Source organism: Nomascus leucogenys, chromosome 16 (assembly GCF_006542625.1).
Source record: "Nomascus leucogenys isolate Asia chromosome 16, Asia_NLE_v1, whole genome shotgun sequence".
In the NCBI taxonomy this organism is placed as follows: Eukaryota; Metazoa; Chordata; class Mammalia; order Primates; family Hylobatidae; genus Nomascus; species Nomascus leucogenys.
Window position 1 is genome coordinate 12,511,877 of NC_044396.1, and position 19,521 is coordinate 12,531,397.

Consider the following 19,521-nt stretch of genomic DNA (forward strand, 5'->3'; position numbering starts at 1 on the left):
GAATTTATTTTATGAATCTGGGTGCTCCAATGTTAGATGCATATGTATATTTAGGATAGTTATGTCTTCTTATTGAATTGTATCCTTTATCACTTTGCAATGTCCTTCTTTGTCTTTTTTGATCATTGTCTGTTTTGTCTGATATAAGAATAGCAACCTCTGCTTTTTTTTTTATTTCCTGTTTGCCTATAGATCTTTCTCCATCCATTTACTTTGATCTTGTGTGTGTCATTGCATGTGAGGTAGATCTCTTGAAGACAGCAGACAGTTTGGTCTTGCTTCTTTATCCAACTTGCCACTGGTAGCAGGTATTGATCTCTTGGTTCCATGTTCAGCACTCACTTAAAGACATTCTGTAAGGCAGGACTAATGGTAACTAACTCATTTAGCATTGTCTTCTCTGAAAATAATTTTATTTATCCTTCTCTTATGAAGCTTAATTTGGTGGGATATGAAATTCTTGGTTGGAATTTCTTTTCTTTAAGGATGCTGAAAATAGGCCTTCAATCTCTTCTGGCTTGTAAGGTTTCTGTCGAAGGGTCCACTATTCACCTGACAGGCTTCCCTTTGTAAAAATAAGGAATGCTTGATGAATTTCTGTGTTATCCTTGTGCAGGAGCCATGCTATCTTCTTTGTATCATTTCAATTTTAGCATGCGTGCTGCAAAGCAGGCACATGAATAAGATTTAAATTCTGAGTATACTAGGGTGAATGAATTAACAGAATAACTTAAATGATGTGAGATTCAATAAGGATAAGGACTATTTGGGTATTCATTCTCTTCTTGTACGTTTTTATGCTTCTGGAGAGTTCTTGTAAAAGAGTAAATTGATATTAATAATACAGCAGCCGTTGGTAAACAATAACTAAAGCATCAAATCTAGGGAAGTATGGTGTTAGGGTAAAATCACTGATTCAAGAGACGTGGGGATTTAACCCTAATAAATCCCATAATCTTACTAGGTTACAGTTTTTCCAACTGTTAAATGAAAGTAGTAAATCAAATTATTTCTGAAGACGTTTTGAATTATAAATATCTTTGTCTTTATACCTAAGTTTCATACTTTAGTGAGAGTGCCAGAAAAGCAACAACAATAAATAGTATGTCCTCTGAATACCCAGATATTTTTATGGTACTAATTCTTTGTGGCTGCTAGGCAAAACTGTAAAGTTCAGGATTTAAAAAACAAAGTTGTTAAACAAAGGTTTAAGCATGTTTTTAGCTCTCAGTTTTATGTAAATGTTCTCACCTGATTATTTTCTCAATATAAGTAATCACATTTTTCTGCTTGAAAAAACTACCCAACTGAGCCAGAAGGCTTAGACAATAGAATTAGATATTTGATGTGTGACTTAAGAAAGCAAAAGCCTCAGGCAAGGTGTCCCCTTGAATGCAGGTGGTCTTTTATAGTCACCATTGTAATATTAGATGCTTGGCAATGTGCTAACATGGTTACACCTTATCTTATCTGTTTATCTCCACAATCCTTAAGAATAGAATTTTTTGTTCTCATTTAAAACATTTAAAAACAGAAATTTAAAGAGCTTCAGTAACTTGATCATGGTTACACAGGTAATAAATGGTAGAACTGGGCTTTGAACCCAGGTCCAAATGGCTTTTCAATCTGTGCTCCGTGCTGCCTCCATGTTCTCTCACATGCTTCAGCTTACTAAGAGCAAGGAGCCAAAAACAAAAAATGGGATCCAAATTGTTACAGAAAGTCCTTGAATCACTGATGGATATTGCTACCAATAGTGCTAAGTAATATATGTGTGGGTGGTAGACATCAAAGCTCACAGAGCAATCCTGGTCAATTGTCCCTTCAGAAGAATGTCCATAACCACTGCTGGAAAATTACCAAGTTGCCACAGCAAAGGAAAATAGGGCTCTAATAAATGTTCTCTCTTTTATGGAAGTGGCACATAGACTTTCACTCACAACTCATTGGTCAGAACTGGTAACATGACGCCTAATGACCAAGGGCCAAGAAGTCAATCCTATCAAGAATAAGGGAAACCAGAACTATTTTGGAAATAACACAAATGGCTACCACAATAACTATAGCACCAAGTGATGTGAGCTGTATGTGTGTAGGAAGTGTTAAAGAAGGATATTGGAGGAGCAGAGAAGGTTCCATAAAGAAGTAACATTTACATAGTCCTTTAAAATATGCTGTAAATATTCACTTTGTAAAGAAAAGTAAGGGCCAGGCACAGTGGCTCATGCGTGTAATCCCAGCACTTTGGGAGGCTGAGGCAGGTGGATCACCTGAGGTCAGGAGTTCAAGACCAGCTTGGCCAACCATGGCCAACATGAGGAAACCCCGTGTCTACTAAAAATACAAAAATTACAGGTGGTGAGCACCTGTAACCCCAGCTACTCAGGAGGCTGAGGCAGGAGAATCACTTGAACCTGGGAGGTGGAGGTTGCAGTGAGCCGAGATTGCACCATTGCACTCCAGCCTGGGCAACAGAGCAAGACTCTGTCAAAAAAGAAAGAAAAAAGAAAGAAAAGGAAAGGAAAGACAGGAAAGGAAAGAGAAGGAAGGAAAGACAGGAGAGGAGAGGAGAGGAGAGGAGAGGAGAGGAGAGGAGGAGAGGAGAAGAGAGGAGAGGAGGAGAAGAGAGGAGAGGAGAGGAGAAGAGAGGAGAGAGGAGAGGAGAGGATGAGAGAAAAAGAAGGGAAGGGGAGGGGAGGGAGGGAGGGGAGGGGAGGAGAGGGGAGGGGAGGGAAGGGGTATTCCAGGAGAGGAAAAAGAACTACCAAACAAAGGCTTCTATGTGACGGTAATTGCATATTCAGGAAAACAATGAAATAGCTGGTGAAGATATGGCAGAAATGCTTAAATTTTATTAGGCTTAGCTTAAGAATTATCTGAGGAGATCCAGATCTCACCTGCCCCCATAGATATTCTGATGCTGCAGATTTGGGGCGGGTCATAGGTATGTCCATCTCCACCCTCCCTCTCATGCTGTGGTTCCAATGCAGAGGTCCATGGACTACACTGTAAGATATATTAAAATAGGAAATATGATGAGAAGTGGCCTATGACGGTCTAGAAAGGAAGAATTGGATCCAGAACCTGAAAGTGTTAGTTTTTCTAGCTAGACAATTGTCCTTAATCTTTAGGGAAGGCAAATAGTGGGTACCTTTAATCTGAGGAGGTGGTTGGTGGCAGTATGAAGGATAGATTGGAATAAAAAGAGACTACAATGAGAACAAGTGGCCTAGGAAGCTACTGCTACATTGATATAAGGTATAGCTGGTGAAAACCTGACCTACAAGTGTTACTTTGAGGCTTGCATGTGTATTATCAAAAAATAAATAATGGCAACAATTGTTTTGAATTTAGACTAATGAAAATTTTTTGAGAGAAGTGATTTTCTCACTGACATTGTTTAGAATTGCTAATACATGGGGATAATAAAAATCAGATTGACTTTTAGTCAGTTTCATTATTATTTTAAAATCTCTGCAGACACTGCATGCCCCTTCTCTGTGTAGCTTGGAGTGCCCTGCTCCCACCACCCTACCTTTGCTGTGCCTCTGGTGGGGAATCAGTTTGCAGTTCAAGGAGTTTTGACAAATGCATACATCTATGAAACCACCATTACAATCAATATATGAAAATTTCTATCATTTCCAATGGTGCTCAGTAACCCTTCCCAGCCAGTTCCCAACCTCCACCCTTCGTCTTAGTAACCATTGATCTACTTTCTATCACTATAAATTTGATTTGTCTTGTCTAGAGTTTTATATAAATTGAATCATTCAATATGTATTTTTCATGTCTGGCTTCTTTTTCTCGGAAGACTGTTCTTGAGATTCATCCAGGTTGTTGCATAAATCAACAGTTCATCTGTTTTATTGCTGAGTAATATTCCATTGTTTAGACATACTAGAATTATTTATCTGTTAACCTGTTAACAAACACTTGAGTTGTTTTACATTTGGGGCTATTTTGAACAAAGCTAATTCAAACAAATCTTTGTGCAGACATTTTTTTTTTACTTTTTCTGGGCAAATACTTAGGGCTGCTAAAATTTCTATGTCATATGGCAAGTGTGTGCTAAATTTTATAAAAAACTTTCAAACTGTTTCCAAAGTGATATCATCCTATATTCCCACCAGCACTGTATGAGAAAGTTCCAGTCACTTCAGACCTGGTGTTATTACACCTTTTAACTGTAGCCATTCCAGTGGATGTAATGATATATCATTACTGACCCTTCCATTTGGCTGTAAATTTTTTGTAATGTTAGTGATTTGTACTAGATAGTCCCAATTATTTTCTTAACACTCTCAGGCCCCAAAGGTAGCTAAAGGAAGAATTCAAGCCATGATTATTTATAAGGATAAATATAAGGATTATATTATATTATAAGGATTACTCTTCAATAATAGTAGGTAGACTCAGAGTTTTAATGATGATGGAAAAACAAAGTTCTATATATCACTTTTTGGTGAGTTCTACATTTTACCTAGTACTCATTCAAAGAAAAATGGCTATTCCTGGAGTCCTGCAATACTTCCTTTTCCTACCTCATATAGAAATACCCATACAAAGCACTGGCTTTTCTTTATAAGGCTTGTTTTGTTTCCATATATTCCAGGTTAAGTATTATTTTTTTCTTTTGAACTAAGATTACGTAACAAACAAAAGACACTGCAGAGAAAAATCAAGTGACACATCACATAATTTTTTTAGGTTAGGAAGAGGTTTCCTATGGAAGATCAGGACCAAACTGCTCCAGGGTGAGAAAGAAAACAGAGCTACAGTTATACAGCTGCAGACCAGCTAAGGACATTTACTTTTACTTGTAACTAACTTAACACTTCTGAATGGTCATGATTGTTCATGTAACGAAGCTATTTTTTTTTGAAGGATCACTTCCTCAGCTGAAGATGATTTTGTTCCGAAGGGAAAACGCACATGTACACACAAACAATGCTCCAATACACACTCAGCTATTGTCGCTAAGGTTTAAGTATGAATTCACACAATCCTGTATTTAAACAGCTGGTTGGGGGGTAAAAAGTTATTGATCATAAGCATAAGCTAACTGTGATATTATTTAATAGTAAGTAGTATCCATAAGCAATAAAACTATTCATTTTATTTTACAGCAGAAATTCTGGTAATTCTTATAATTCTAGTGATTCTATCTGAATATACACCCTTTGTCATACCTATAAGTGGCTATACATAAACTTAGAAATTTAAAGCTAATGGAGTGGAGGTAAGATGCTATCTCACACCAGTTAGAATGGTCATCATTAAAAAGTCAGGAAACAACAAATGCTGGAGAGGATGTGGAGAAATAGGAACACTTTTACACTGTTGGTGGGAGGGTAAATTAGTTCAAACATTATGGGAGACAGTGTGGCAATTCCTCTAGGATCTAGAATCAGAAATACCATTTGACCCAGCAATCCCATTACTGGGTATATACCTAAAGGATTATAAATCATTCTACTATAAAGACACATGCACGCATATGTTTCTTGCAACATTATTCACAATAGCAAAGACTTGGAACCAAACCAAATGCCCATCAATGATAGACTGGATAAATAAAATGTGGCACATATACACCATGTAATGCCATGAAGCCATAAAAAAGGATGAGTTCATGTCCCTTGAAGGGACATGGATGAAGCTGGAAACCATCATTCTCAGCAAACTAACACAGGAACAGAAAACCAAACACTGCATGTTCTCACGCATGAGTGGGAGTTGAACAATGAGAACACATGGACACACGGAGGGGAACATCACACACCGGGACCTGTCAGGAGTTGGGGACTACAGGAGGGAGAGCATTAGGAGAAATACCTAATGTAGATGACGGGTTGATGAGTGAAGCAAACCACCATGGCACGTGTATACCTATGTAACAAACCTGCACGTTATGCAAATGTATCCCAGAACTTAAAGTATAATTTCTAAAAGATTATCTAGTCCAATAACCTCATTTTCCAAATCGAAGAAATTGGGGCCCGTATGCCCACAGAGCCTTGCTCGCTACTAGCACAGCAGTCTGAGATCAAACTGCAAGGCAGCAGCCTGGCTGGGGAAGGGGGGTCCGCCATAGCTGAGGCTTGAGTAGGTAAACAAAGCAGCCTGAAAGCTTAAACTAGGTGGAGCCCAATGCAGCTCAGCAAGGCCTGCTGCCTCCATAGACTCCATCTCTGTGGGCAAGGCATAGCTGAACACAAAGCAGCAGACAACTTCTGCAGACTTAAACATCCCTGTCTGACAGCTCTGAAGAGAGCAGTGGCTCTCCCAACATGGTGTTTGAGCTCTGAGAACGGATAGACTGCCTCCTCAAGTGGGTCCCTGACCCCCATGTAGCCTAACTGGGAGATACCTCCCAGTAGGCACCAACAGACACCTCATCTAGGCAGGCGCCCCTCTGGGACAAAGCTTCCAGAGGAAGGATCAGGCAGCAATATTTGCTGTTCTGCAGCCTCTGCTGGTGATATCCAGGCAAACAGGGTCTGGAGTGGACCTCCAGCGAACTCCAACAGACCTGCAACTGAGGAACCTGACTGTTAGAAGGAAAACTAACAAACTGAAAGGAATTGCATCAACATCAACAAAAAGGAGATCTAAAACAAAACCCCATCTCTAGATCACCAACATCAAAGACCAAAGGTAGATAAAACCACAAAGATAGCAAGAAACCAGAGCAGAAAAGCTGAAAATTCTAAAAACCAGAGTGCCTATTCTCCTCCAAAGGATCGCAGCTCTTCACCAGCAACAGAACAAACCTGAATGGAGAATGACTTTGACGAGTTGACAGAAGTAGGCTTCGGAAGATCGGTAATAAACTTCTCCAAGCTAAAGGAGCATGTTCTAACCCAGCGCAAGGAAGCTAAAAACCTTGATAAAAGCTTAGACAAATGGCTAACTAGAATAAACAGCATGGAGAAGTCCTTAAATGACCTGATGGAGCGTAAAACCATGGCATGAGAACTTCGTGACACAAGCACAAGCTTCAATAGCCAGTTCAATCAAGTAGAAGAAAGGGTATCAGTGACTGAAGATCAAATTAATAAGATAAAGCAAGACAACTGAAGAGCAAATTAATGAAATAAAGCAAGAGAAGCAGTTTAGAGAAAAAAGAGTAAAAAGAAACAAACAAATCCTCCAAGAAATATGGGAATATATGAAAAGGCCAAATCTATGTTTGATTGGTGTACCTCAAAGTGATGGGGAGAATGGAAAAAAGTTGGAAAACACTCTTCAGTATATTATGCAGGAGAACTTCCCCAACCTAGCAAGGCAGGCAAACATTCAAATTCAGGAAATACAGAGAACAACACAAAGACACTCCTCAAGAAAAGCAACCCCAAGACACATAATTGTCAGATTCACCAAGGTTGAAATGAAGGAAAAAATGTTAAGCGCAGCCAGAGAGAAAGGTCGGGTTACCCACAAAGGGAAGCCCATCAGACCAACAGTAGATCTCTGGGCAGAAACCCTACAAGCCAGAAGAGAATGGGGGTCCATATTCAACATTCTTAAAGAAAAGAATTTTCAACCCAGAATTTCATATCCAGCCAAACTAAGCTTCATAAGTGAAGGAGAAATAAAATCCTTTACAGACAAGCAAATGCTGAGAGCTTTTGTCACTACCAGGCCTGCCTTACAAGAGGTCCTGAAGGAAGCACTAAACATGGAAAGGAACAACCAGTACCAGCCACTGCAAAAACATGCCAAATTGTAAAGACCATCGAGGCTAGGAAGAAACTGCATCGATTAATGGGCAAAATAACCAGCTAACATCATAATGATAGGATCAAATTCACATATAACAATATTAACCTTAAATGTAAATGAGCTAAATGCTCCAATTAAAAGACACATACTGGCAAATTGGATAGAGTCAAGACCCATCAGTGTGCTGTATTCAGGAGACCTATCTCATGTGCAGAGACACACATAGGCTCAAAATAAAGGGATGGAGGAAGATCTACCAAGCAAATGGAAAGCATAAAAAAGCAGAGGTTGAAATCCTAGTCTCTGATAAAACAGACTTTAAGCCAACAAAAATCAAAAGAGGCAAAGAAGGTCATTACATAATGGTAAAAGGATCAATTCAACAAGAAGAGCTAACTATCCTAAATATATTTGCACCCAATACAGGAGCAGCCAGATTCATAAAGCAAGTTCTTAGACACTTACGAAGAGATTTAGACTCCCACCCAATAATAATGGGAGACTTTAACACCTCACCGTCAATGTTACACATATCAATGAGACAGAAGGTTAACAAGAATATCCAGGACTTGAACTCAGCTCTGCACCAAGTGGACCTAATAGACATCTACAGAACTCTGCACCCCAAATCAACAGAATACATATGCTTCTCAGCACCACATCACACTTATTTTAAGATTGACCACATAATTGGAAGCAAAGCACTGCTCAACAAATGTAAAAGAACAGAAATCACAACAAACTGTCTCTTAGACCACAGTTCTAATAAAATTAGAACTCAGGATTAAGAAACTCACTCAAAACCACACAAATATGGAAACTGAACAACCTGCTCCTGAATGACTACTAGATAAATAACAAAATGAAGGCAGAAATAAAGATGTTCTTTGAAACCACAGAGAACAAAGACACAAAATACCGGAATCTCTGGGACACATTCAAAGCAGTGTGTAGAGGGAAATTTGTAGCACTAAATGCCCACAAGAGAAAGCAGAAAAGATCTAAAACTGACACCCTGACATCACAATTAAAAGAACTAGAGAAGCAAGAGCAAACACATTCAAAAGCTAGCAGAAGACAAGAAATAACTAAGATCAGAGCAGAACTGAAGGAAATAGAGACACAAAAAACCCTTCAAAAAATCAATGAATCCAGGAGCTGGTTTTTTGAAAAGATCAATAAAATTGATAGACCGCTATCAAGACTAATAAAGAAGGAAAGAGAGAAGAATCAAATAGATGCAATAAAAAATGATAAAGGGGATATCACCACCAATCCCACAGAAATACAAACTACCATCAGAGGATACTATAAACTCCTCTACACAAATAAACTAGAAAATCTAGAAGAAATGGATATATTCCTGGACACATACACCCTCCCAAGACTAAACCAGGAAGAAGTGGAATCTCTGAATAGAACAATAACAGACTCTGAAATTGAGGCAATAATTAATAGCTTATCAACCAAAAAAAGTCCAGGACCAGATGGGTTCACAGCTGAATTCTACCAGAGGTACAAAGAGGAGCTGGTACCATTCCTTCTGAAACTATTCCAGTCAATAGAAAAAGAGGGAATCCTCCCTAATTCATTTTATGAGGCCAGCATCATCCTGATATCAAAGCCTGGCAGAAACACAACAAAAAAAGAGAATTTTAGACCAATATCCCTGATGAACATCAATGCAAAAATCCTCAAAAAAATACTTGCAAACCAAATCCAGCAGTACATCAAAAAGCTTATCTATCATGATCAAGTCAGCTTCATCCCTGGGATGCAAGGCTCTTTCAATGTACGCAAATCAATAAATGTAATCCATCACCTAAACAGAACCAATGACAAAAACCACATGATTATCTCAATAGATGCAGAAAAGGCCTTTGATAAAATTCAACAGCCCTTCATGCTAAAAACTCTCAATAAACTAGGTACTGATGGAATATATCTCAAAATAATAAGAGCTATTTATGACAGACCCACAGCCAATATCGTACTGAATGGGCATTCCCTTTGAAAACTGGCACAAGACAAGGATGCCCTCTCTCACCACTCCTATTCAACATAGTGTTGGAAGTTCTGGCCAGGGCAATCAAGCAAGAGAAAGAAAGAAAGGGTATTCAATTAGGAAAAGAGGAAGTCAAATTGTCCCTGTTTGCAGATGACATGATTGTATATTTAGAAAACCCCACTGTCTCAGCCCAAAATCTCCTTAAGCTGATAAGCACCTCCAGCAAAGTCTCAGGAAACAAAATCAATGTGCAAAAATCACAAGCATTCCTATACACCAATAACAGACAAACAGAGAGCCAAATCATGAGTGAACTCCCATTCGCAATTGCTACAAAGAGAAAAAAAATACCTAAGAATACAACTTACAAGAGATGTGAAGGACCTCTTCAAGGAAAACTACAAACCACTGCTCAATGAAATAAAAGAGGACACAAACAAATGGAAGAACATTCCATGCTCATGGATAGGAAGAATCAATATTGTGAAAATGATCATACTGCCCAAGGTAATTTATAGATTCAATGCCATCCCCATCAAGCTACCAATGACTTTCTTCACAGAATTGGAAAAAACTGCTTTAAAGCTCATATGGAATGAAAAAAGAGCCTGCATTGCCAAGACAATCCTAAGCCAAAAGAACAAAGCTGGAGGCATCATGCTACCTGACTTCAAACTATACTACAAGTATACAATAACCAAAACATCATGGTACTGGTACCAAAACAGAGATATAGACCAATGCAACAGAACAGAGCCCTCAGAAATAACACCACACATGTACAACTATCTGATCTTTGACAAACCTGACAAAAACAAGAAATGGGGAAACGATTCTCTATTTAATAAATGATGCTGGGAAAACTGGCTAGCCATATGTAGAAAGCTGAAATTGGATCCCTTCCTTACACCTTATACAAAAATTAATTCAAGATGGATTAAAGACTTAAATGTTAGATCTAAAATGATAAAAACCCTAGAAGAAAACCTAGGCAATACCATTCAAGACATAGGCATGGGCAAGGACTTCATGTCTAAAACACCAAAAGCAATGGCAACAAAAGCCAAAGTTAACAAATGGGATCTAATTAAACTAAAGAGCTTCTGCACAGCAAAAGAAGCTACCATCAGAGTGAACAGGCAACCTACAGAATGGGAGAAAATTTTTGCAATCTACTCATGTGACAAAGGGCTAATATCCAGAATCTACAAAGAAATTAAACAAGTTTTCAAGAAAAAAACAACCCCATCAAAAAGTGGACAAAGGATATGAACATACACTTCTCAAAAGAAGACATTTATGCAGCCAACAGACACATGAAAAAATGCTCATCATCACTGGCCATCAGAGAAATGCAAATCAAAACTACAATGAAATACCGTCTCATGCCAGTTAGAATGGTGATCATTAAAAAGTCAAGAAACAACAGTTGCTGGAGAGGATGTGGAGAAATAGGAACACTTTTTACACTGTTGGTGGGACTGTAAATTAATTCAACCATTGTGGAAGTCAGTGTGGCGATTCCTCAAGGATCTAGAATCAGAAATACCATTTGACCCAGCAATCCCATTACCGGGTATATACCCAAAGGATTATAAATCATTCTACTATAAAGATACATGCACACGTATGTTTATTGTGGCACTATTCACAATAGCAAAGACTTGGAACCAACCTAAATGTCCATCAATGATAGACTGGATTAAGAAAATGTGGCACATATACACCATGGAAAACTATGCAGTCATAAAAAAGGATGAGTTCATGTCCTTTGCAGGGACATGGATGAAGCTGGAAACCATCATTCTCAGCAAACTATCACAAGAACAGAAAACCAAACACCACATGTTCTCATTCATAGGTGGGAACTGAACAGTGAGAACACATGGACACAGGGAGGGGAACATCACACACTGGGGCCTGTTGGGGGGGTGTGGGGCTGGAGGAGGGATAGCATTAGGAGAAATACCTAATGTAGATGACGGGTTGATAGGTGCAGCAAGCCAACATGGCACATGTATACCTATGTAACAAACCTGCATGTTGTACACGTGTACCCTAGAACTTAAAGTATAATAATAATTTTAAAAAAAAGAAATTGGGGCCCATAGCAGTTTAGTGATTTGTCCCCAAGTCCCTCCTGTAGTTAGAGGAAAATTTGAATCTAGAGCCAAGATGTTTGTTGCTCAATCTGGTATACCATCCTATGTCCCATGGATAGCTAAAAGATAGAGTTGAAGCATGAAGATTTTTTTAAGCATACCATATTTGTAAAACCTTAAAATAAATGCAATTTCCTAATGCCTCAGCAAAATGTAAGCAAAAAATTCTAAAACGAAAAAAATTAAAGTTACTTCCAGATGGCATCAGTGTATTCCTCTCTCAGTCTCCATGATAGAAAACTAAGGAAGTCAGGGTTGTATATCATCTCCAACTTTCTAACAGTTACTTCAGTAAGAACACTAATTTTTTTTGCAATTGAATATTGCAAAGAAAGAGTGGTGGTGTTCTTTTCATTCCAGGTGAACTCATGGGCCTTGGCTTTTTCTACATTCAAGACTATATGGGGGAACAGACGGGCTGATGTCCTGCAAAACCCTAGATCCACAAAGCTGAGATCGACAAAGCAGATAGAAGAATTGTACTAGGGAGGGCTCCCCATGAATTTATATTTCCTAGACTCCCCCCATTGTACAGTTTTGGATCAAATAACTAATCCTAAAGTAAATGATCTCCTCATGCCTCCTACCTGACATTCCACACAGCCCAGGTCCCTTCACAATTTGGCTCGAATTTCCTGGAAATTCAGCCGAAATTCAATCTCAGTTTGTGAACCTTGGCAAAGCATTCTGCTGGCCTGCTCCAAGATCCCCCCGGCCGGCAGCATGCACTCTCTTCCCTGTCAGGAGGACCCAGGGGCCAGCTTTACTGTGTGTTTGTGTTGGTTGGCCTCCCCAAGTCCAGGGTGACGTCTCCCTTCCCAAAACTCCACGTCTACCATTCCCTGATGTTGATCACCACACTCCAGAGTGAAAATAAAAATCGTGGGCCCATACTAAAAGTGAAACATTTTATAGCATCCTTCAAAGTGTCCAGTTTAGTCTCTTTTTTTTTTTGAGACGGAGTCTCGCTCTGTCACCCAGGCTGGAGTGCAGTGGCGCAATCTCGGCTCACTGCAAGCTCCGCTTTCCGGGTTCACGCCATTCTCCTGCCTCAGCCTCTCCGAGTAGCTGGGACTACAGGCGCCCGCCACCACGCCCGGCTAATTTTTTGTGTTTTTAGTAGAGACGGGGTTTCACCGTGGTCTCGATCTCCTGACCTCGTGACCCGCCCGCCTCGGCCTCCCAAAGTGCTGGGATTACAAGCGTGAGCCACCGCACCCGGCCCAGTTTAGTCTTGCACTCCCTCCCTTAAGTGCCTTCCCCATTCTCCACCTGTCTCTTCCCCACCCTTAACAATATTCTTACACACAGTTTCACTATCCCTTGAAATTATTTTATTCTGAAACACCCTCTAGCCACTCTGCCCTTTACCACAGATTTTCACAACACTATGTGAAAATCTACCAACAACACTATGTGAAAAGCTACCAAGTGCATAAAGACTATGAGAAAGTCTATAACGTGTATATCACTCCATTTTATCATTTGGTTATTCCTGCAATTAAGTTAAAATGGTTTTCTATATAGTATCTCTCTACACATGAAGAATTCCTATCAACAAATTTGCAAAATTAAACCTAATTCTTTTTTCAAAATATTATCTGCCATCTCCACAAATTAACAGTTATATTTAGAGCAATTGCAATTGTAATTTTGTGATTGCATTAAATCCCAGAGTGACTTTCCTAATGTAATGACTCTAAAATTTATAAAATCCATGGAAAATTAAGCAAGTGAAAACACGCCATAAAATTGGGGTTGGGGACAAGACTGCCATAACTTAAAGGCATCAAAAAGTGATAATAAGTAAAACATTTTTGTGCCAACATGGTACTCAATAGACAGACTATACATTTTTAATAATCCAAAAATACGTATTAATTTAATAAACGTCAAGGGTGAAAATTCAAACTGGATCATTTGTTCATTCAGAGAAAAATAGTTTTCTATCTCACAGCATGTACTAATATGCTACATGGATTATAAAGTTAAACAAAAACAGAAAAAGAGGAAATTTTTAAAACTCAGGTTTTATTGGTCTAAAATCCAGTATTTAGAGAAATAAAAATTAAAATAAGATTCAATGTTTTACCTACTAGCTTTACAAAATGAAAGAAAGATTGAATGTTGATGATTATATAGAAATAGGCTTTCTCGGCTGGGCGCAGTGGTTCACACCTTTAATCCCAGCACTTTGGGAGGCCAAGATGGGTGGATTACCTGAGGTCAGGAGTTCGAGACCAGCCTGACCAACATGGTGAAACCCTGTCTCAACTAAAAATACAAAAATTAGCCCAGCATTGTGGTGCATGCCTGTAATCCCAGCTACTCGGGAGGCTGAGGCAGGAGAATTGCCTGAACCCGGGAGACAGAGGTTGCAGTGAACAAGACTGCACCATTGCACTCCAGCCTGGGCAACAAGAGCGAAACTCCATCTCAAAAAAAAAAAAAAAAAAAAAGGAAAAAGAAAAAGAAATAGGCTTTCTCATTTGATACTAGTAAGAATTTAAACTGGTAATTTCTGAAGAGCAATTTCAAAAATAGGTATCAAGAGCCTTACAACTGTCATACCTACCTAGATATGCAAATGCTAGACATCAGACCTAAGACAATAGTCAAAAATTATGTAAAGGTATGGGTACAAGGATGTTCATCATAACAGCATAATTTATAATAGAGGTTGTTTTGTTTTTTAATGGAAATACATGGCCAAATCAATGTATAAGTGAAGTATCATACAGTTCCATAGGAATAAAGGGGCTGAACATTTAAAGTTAAATGTGGCCCTGATTAAGCTAGATCATATGAAAGACAATAAAAGATGAAGGTTTGAGACACATGAGAAAAAACTCTATATTAAGATCATGTTGATTCCAGATCTCTGAAATTTCAATATGCCTGATTGGCTCCACAGAAATGTTGACTGCCTGGAAAGATTGGTAGACATTCACAAACAAGGAGGCATTCACACCTTCTATAATAGACACAGAGTCTATTATAAACAGGTGACACTTAGTTCCATTCTGCTTTACACAGACCTGGTTTACACCCATGGGCTGGGTGTAAATGGTTAATAGGCATCTCCTTTTACCCTCCCAAGTGCCTAAGTATTTAGATGATAAATTACATGGTAACCTTAATGACCCATTTATTTTAATTAAATATATTCCATTTATTTTAATGAAATGGTGTTTTGACACAGTGGAATATACTGAACAGCATTATGTGAAATAGCTCAATGTAATTCATTACAGTATTTGCTAAGGGTACTGTCCATTATATTATGTTGTTGTTCTGTTTATGAACTCCTGAGAGGCATTTCTCTCATCTCAGCTGCAATGTCACTGTTTCTCTTGAGTATCTGGTATATTTTTGTCTCCTGGACTGTAAATCACAGAATTGGTCGTGTTTCCCACTTCGTTTTCAGTTCCATTGCTAGATTCATGGAATCAAATGTGTGATTCACCTTCAGTGCAATCATGGCCCTCACATTCTGGGAGATAAACAGTTAGTTCCCTAATTTCCATTTGACCTCTTGGTCAGAGTTCAAATACTTGCTTTCATCACATGGGTTAAAAAATAACGAAAGTATCATTCCAATCACCCACGTTACATAATAATAGCAGATTTCTGTACTCCAAAAGATATATGTACGATAAAAATGTGATAGGTACCACAAGCATAGATCACATGTGTCATGTCATGCCTTTAAACATAGCCCATGTCTTTCCTTTGCTGCATCAGTAATACACCCTCAGAGTTCAGACAAAACAGGAAGGCTTATATTCATGAAGTCCCCTTCATTCCTATGGAACTGTATGATACTTCACTTATACATTGATTTGGCCATGTATTTCCATTAAAAAACAAAACAACCTCTATTATAAATTATGCTGTTATGATGAACATCCTTGTACCCACACCTTTACATAATTTTTGATTATTGTCTTAGGTCTGATGTCTAGCATTTGAATATCTTGGTAGGTATGACAGTTGTAAGGCTCTTGATACCTATTTTTGAAATTGCTCTTCAGAAATTACCAGTTTAAATTCTTACTAGTATCAAATGAGAAAGCCTATTTCTTTTTCTTTTTCCTTTTTTTTTTTTTTTTGAGATGGAGTTTCGCTCTTGTTGCCCAGGCTGGAGTGCAAAGGTGCAGTCTCGTTCACTGCAAGGCTTATATTCTGATGATGATTGACAGTTTATTCCTGTAACTGGCACCTCCCACCTGTTTTTGTGTTCGGGTCAGTTTTATGGGTTCTACAGAAAGCTGTCACTCCAAATGGTACCTGGTGACTTTAGTCTCTGATCATTCTAAGAATATGACATAATTCTTCCTTTGACTGCTAGCAGGTGGCAGAGGCAGCTATTGGTAGACCCTCAAGTAGAGGGCAAGCCTAGAATTGATTGCTGCATTTGCAACATTGGTTGGCAGAAGGTAGGGACTTAAAATAGTCAGAAAATAGAGAGTTTAGGCAACAATATATTCTGGTTTTATTTTCCTTCCAGGTATCTTTTTAAACTGAGCATTACTATTTTCTCAATTATAAAGACACATTTTAATTTTTAAAAAATTGTCATACATTCTTTATAACTTTTCTGTAAATCCAAAACTATTCCAAAATAAGTTTATTTCTAAAAAAGGATAGTGGATAGTGTCTTTAAAAAAAAAAGTTCTGTGTGCTAGCTGTTCATGATGCCTCAGCCTACTGAGTAGCTGAGATTACAGATGCTCACCACCACGCCTGGCTAATTTTGTATTTTTAGTAGAGATGAGGCTGGTCTTGAACTCCTGACCTTGTGATCGCCCACCTCAGCCTCCCAAAGTGCTGGGATTACAGGCGTGAGCCACCGTGCCCAGCCCACACTATTTAGTATAACTGTATGTTCCTGTTCAAAAAACTTCAGGTTAACATCCATTGTCCTAGAGTAATTAACCAGAAAGTTGCCTTTCGTTAAGTGCCCCCATTTATGCAACAAATTATGCAATCACACTAGGACTAGTCATCTCTAACAAATGTGTTAGATGTCATAGTATACATTTTCTGCAAAAATCTCAAAATAAACCTCCATCTTATTTTCATAACTTAATTTTTTACCTTATCTTTCTTATTTAGAAATTTCTCCATTTTGTTGTATTACCTTTTAATTTTCCATTAAGAAACAAATGTATATATACAATTCATTTTAATTATTTCATTCCAAACTAAGTTTAATTTATTAAAAATAAATTTTTATTTTTACAAATATGTTTGAAGACTTCTAAGTAGATTTCTCTCTTTTACTCTTATTATGTGCCCTCCTCCATTTCATATCATTACCCTTCACATTCCAGAAAAGCAGCTCACTCTGGTGACTAGATTATCTAGATAGTGTGCTATGAGTGTTGTATTAGAGCTTTTAGTCATGAGCAACAGAGGACAAATTCTGGCTGAGTTAAGAAGGAAATTGAATTAATTAAGAAGATAACAGATAATTTACAGTATTAATAGAAGAGCCTGAAGTTCAGCAGCTATGTAAAATTCCTCAATCTAGAGCCCAATGAGGAAACAGATTCTACTGATTGGCCCTATAGCCATAAAGAGAGGGTTCTTTTTATTTTTTCAGTTACCAGATCCTGAATTAAATTCTGACATAGGTATTATTGACTGATTTGTTAAATGACTGTGTTCTACTGCAAACAGATTGGAAAAGCAAAAATCTAGCATTTTCAGCTTCAGTAGTATAAGACAGTCAGACAGTCTTTAACCCACACCAAGTCACATAGGATGGGGAATTAAACAAGTATTCCCTTGACCTTCTACTAAGAGTTTATATGCTAAACCAGGATGAGTGAAGAGCCAAAATTAATGGAAAGTGTCTATTTTAGGCAATGAAATTCAATACAAAAACGCAAGTGATCATTATGTTGTGTACACATGTGACGTTGATCTACTTTGTGGTCAAATATCTACAGAGCTATGCACCTAGACCACAGCTACTAGATGAAGAGCCAGATGTATTCATTTGCCTTACACCAATTTGCAAATTCTGCCTCCACTAATGACTGTGTAGAAAATGACTGAAAGCAAGGCAAATATCTTTCTCTCTTTTCACAAAAAAAAAAAAAAAAAAAAAAACACTCTGCAGTAACATCACCATCCATATATTTAGGAGAAGAAACAGCAAATCTCATGGGCAAAGCTAGCCCCAGAGTTAGTAACAAGCCCACTTGCCTACTTGCCTGGGTCATTTCCACTGTGAATCTATTTACCCAAAGTACTAGCTAGCTAAACACGAATACGTTAAATAAAAATTGTTACTCGTTACTCCTCAAGCTGCAGTTAGAAACCACCTTTTATTCTTTTTTATTTATTATTTATTATTATTTTTTTGAGACAGAGTCTTGCTCTGTCACCCAGGCTTGAGTGTAGTGGGGCGATCTCAGCTCACTGCAACCTCCACCTCCTGGGTTCCAACGATTCTCCTGCCTCAGGCTCCCCAGTAGCTGGGATTACAGGCGTGCACCACCATGCGCCTGGCTAATTTTTGTATTTTTAGTAGAGATGGGGTTTTACCATGTTGGCCAAGCTGGTCTCAAACTCCTGACTTCATATTCCACCTGCCTCGGCCACTCAAAGTGCTGGGATTACAGGCATGAGCCACCGTGCCCAGCCAGAAACCAGCTTTTCTAGTCAGTCACAACGTGCCTTTAGATATCCGCTGGTGACGTTTTTACCAACTATAAAATAAGGCATTTGACAGCAATAAGATCCTCAAAGCCTTCCAGATCTCAAATCCTATGATACAGCAAATCCCATTCTTAGATAATTAGGCAAGATTGTGCCCAGGTAAAACCTCTTGACCTAAGCATGGTATTAGTACATGGCAGACACTAAACAAATGTTGGCTGAATTAATGAATAGTGAATAGATGAATAAATGAATGAATGATGAATGAATGAATGTTTCTTTGATTCTTTGTTGAATGAAGTATAACAAAGCCGGGAAACAGCCCTCCATTGAACTCCCTATGATTATCTTTTACCTTTCCAATTATCCATGGGCCTTTCCCTTTTTCCAAACTAACGTTATCGCTAAGAACTGCTTAGCTGAGATGTTCTAACCATACCTTCTTTTCCCTTACTTTTAATAAAGCCTATTAAGATACATTTCACACATCATACCATTCACCCATTTAAAGCATACAATTAAATGATTTTTAGTATAATCACACAGTTGTGAAAGTATTACCACAACCTAAGTTTAGGACATTTTCATTATTCCTCCTGAAAAAAACTTCATGTACATCAGCAATCACCCTCCATCCCAACCCCCAGCCCTAAGCAACCACAAATCTACTTCAGTTGCAATAAATTTGCCTATTCTGTACATTTCATATCAATGGAATCAGAAAATATGTACTCTTTCTAACTGGCTTCTTTCAGTTAGCATAGTTTTTTATGGGTTGTTCATGTTGTAACACTTACCAATGTGTCATTCCTTTTTATAACCAAATAACATTTCATTGTATAAGTACACCATTTTTATTTCTTTATTCATCAGTTGAGCATTTTAGTTGTTTCCACCTTTTTTACTAATATGAAATATAGCTATCCTAAAATATATAATGGTGCTATGAAC

The 19,521-nt window shown here is 38.2% G+C and overlaps 1 long non-coding RNA gene and 1 other non-coding gene across 2 annotated transcripts in view; both read right to left on the reverse strand.

Moving 5' to 3' along the window:
• Positions 1-19,521, reverse strand: part of LOC101177150 — a 534,278-nt gene that overhangs the window by 235,053 nt on the left and 279,704 nt on the right. The gene's annotated exons all lie outside the window — the stretch shown is intronic.
• Positions 572-676, reverse strand: LOC115830778. The gene has a single exon (XR_004026317.1). It is a non-coding gene; the product is annotated as a U6 spliceosomal RNA (small nuclear RNA).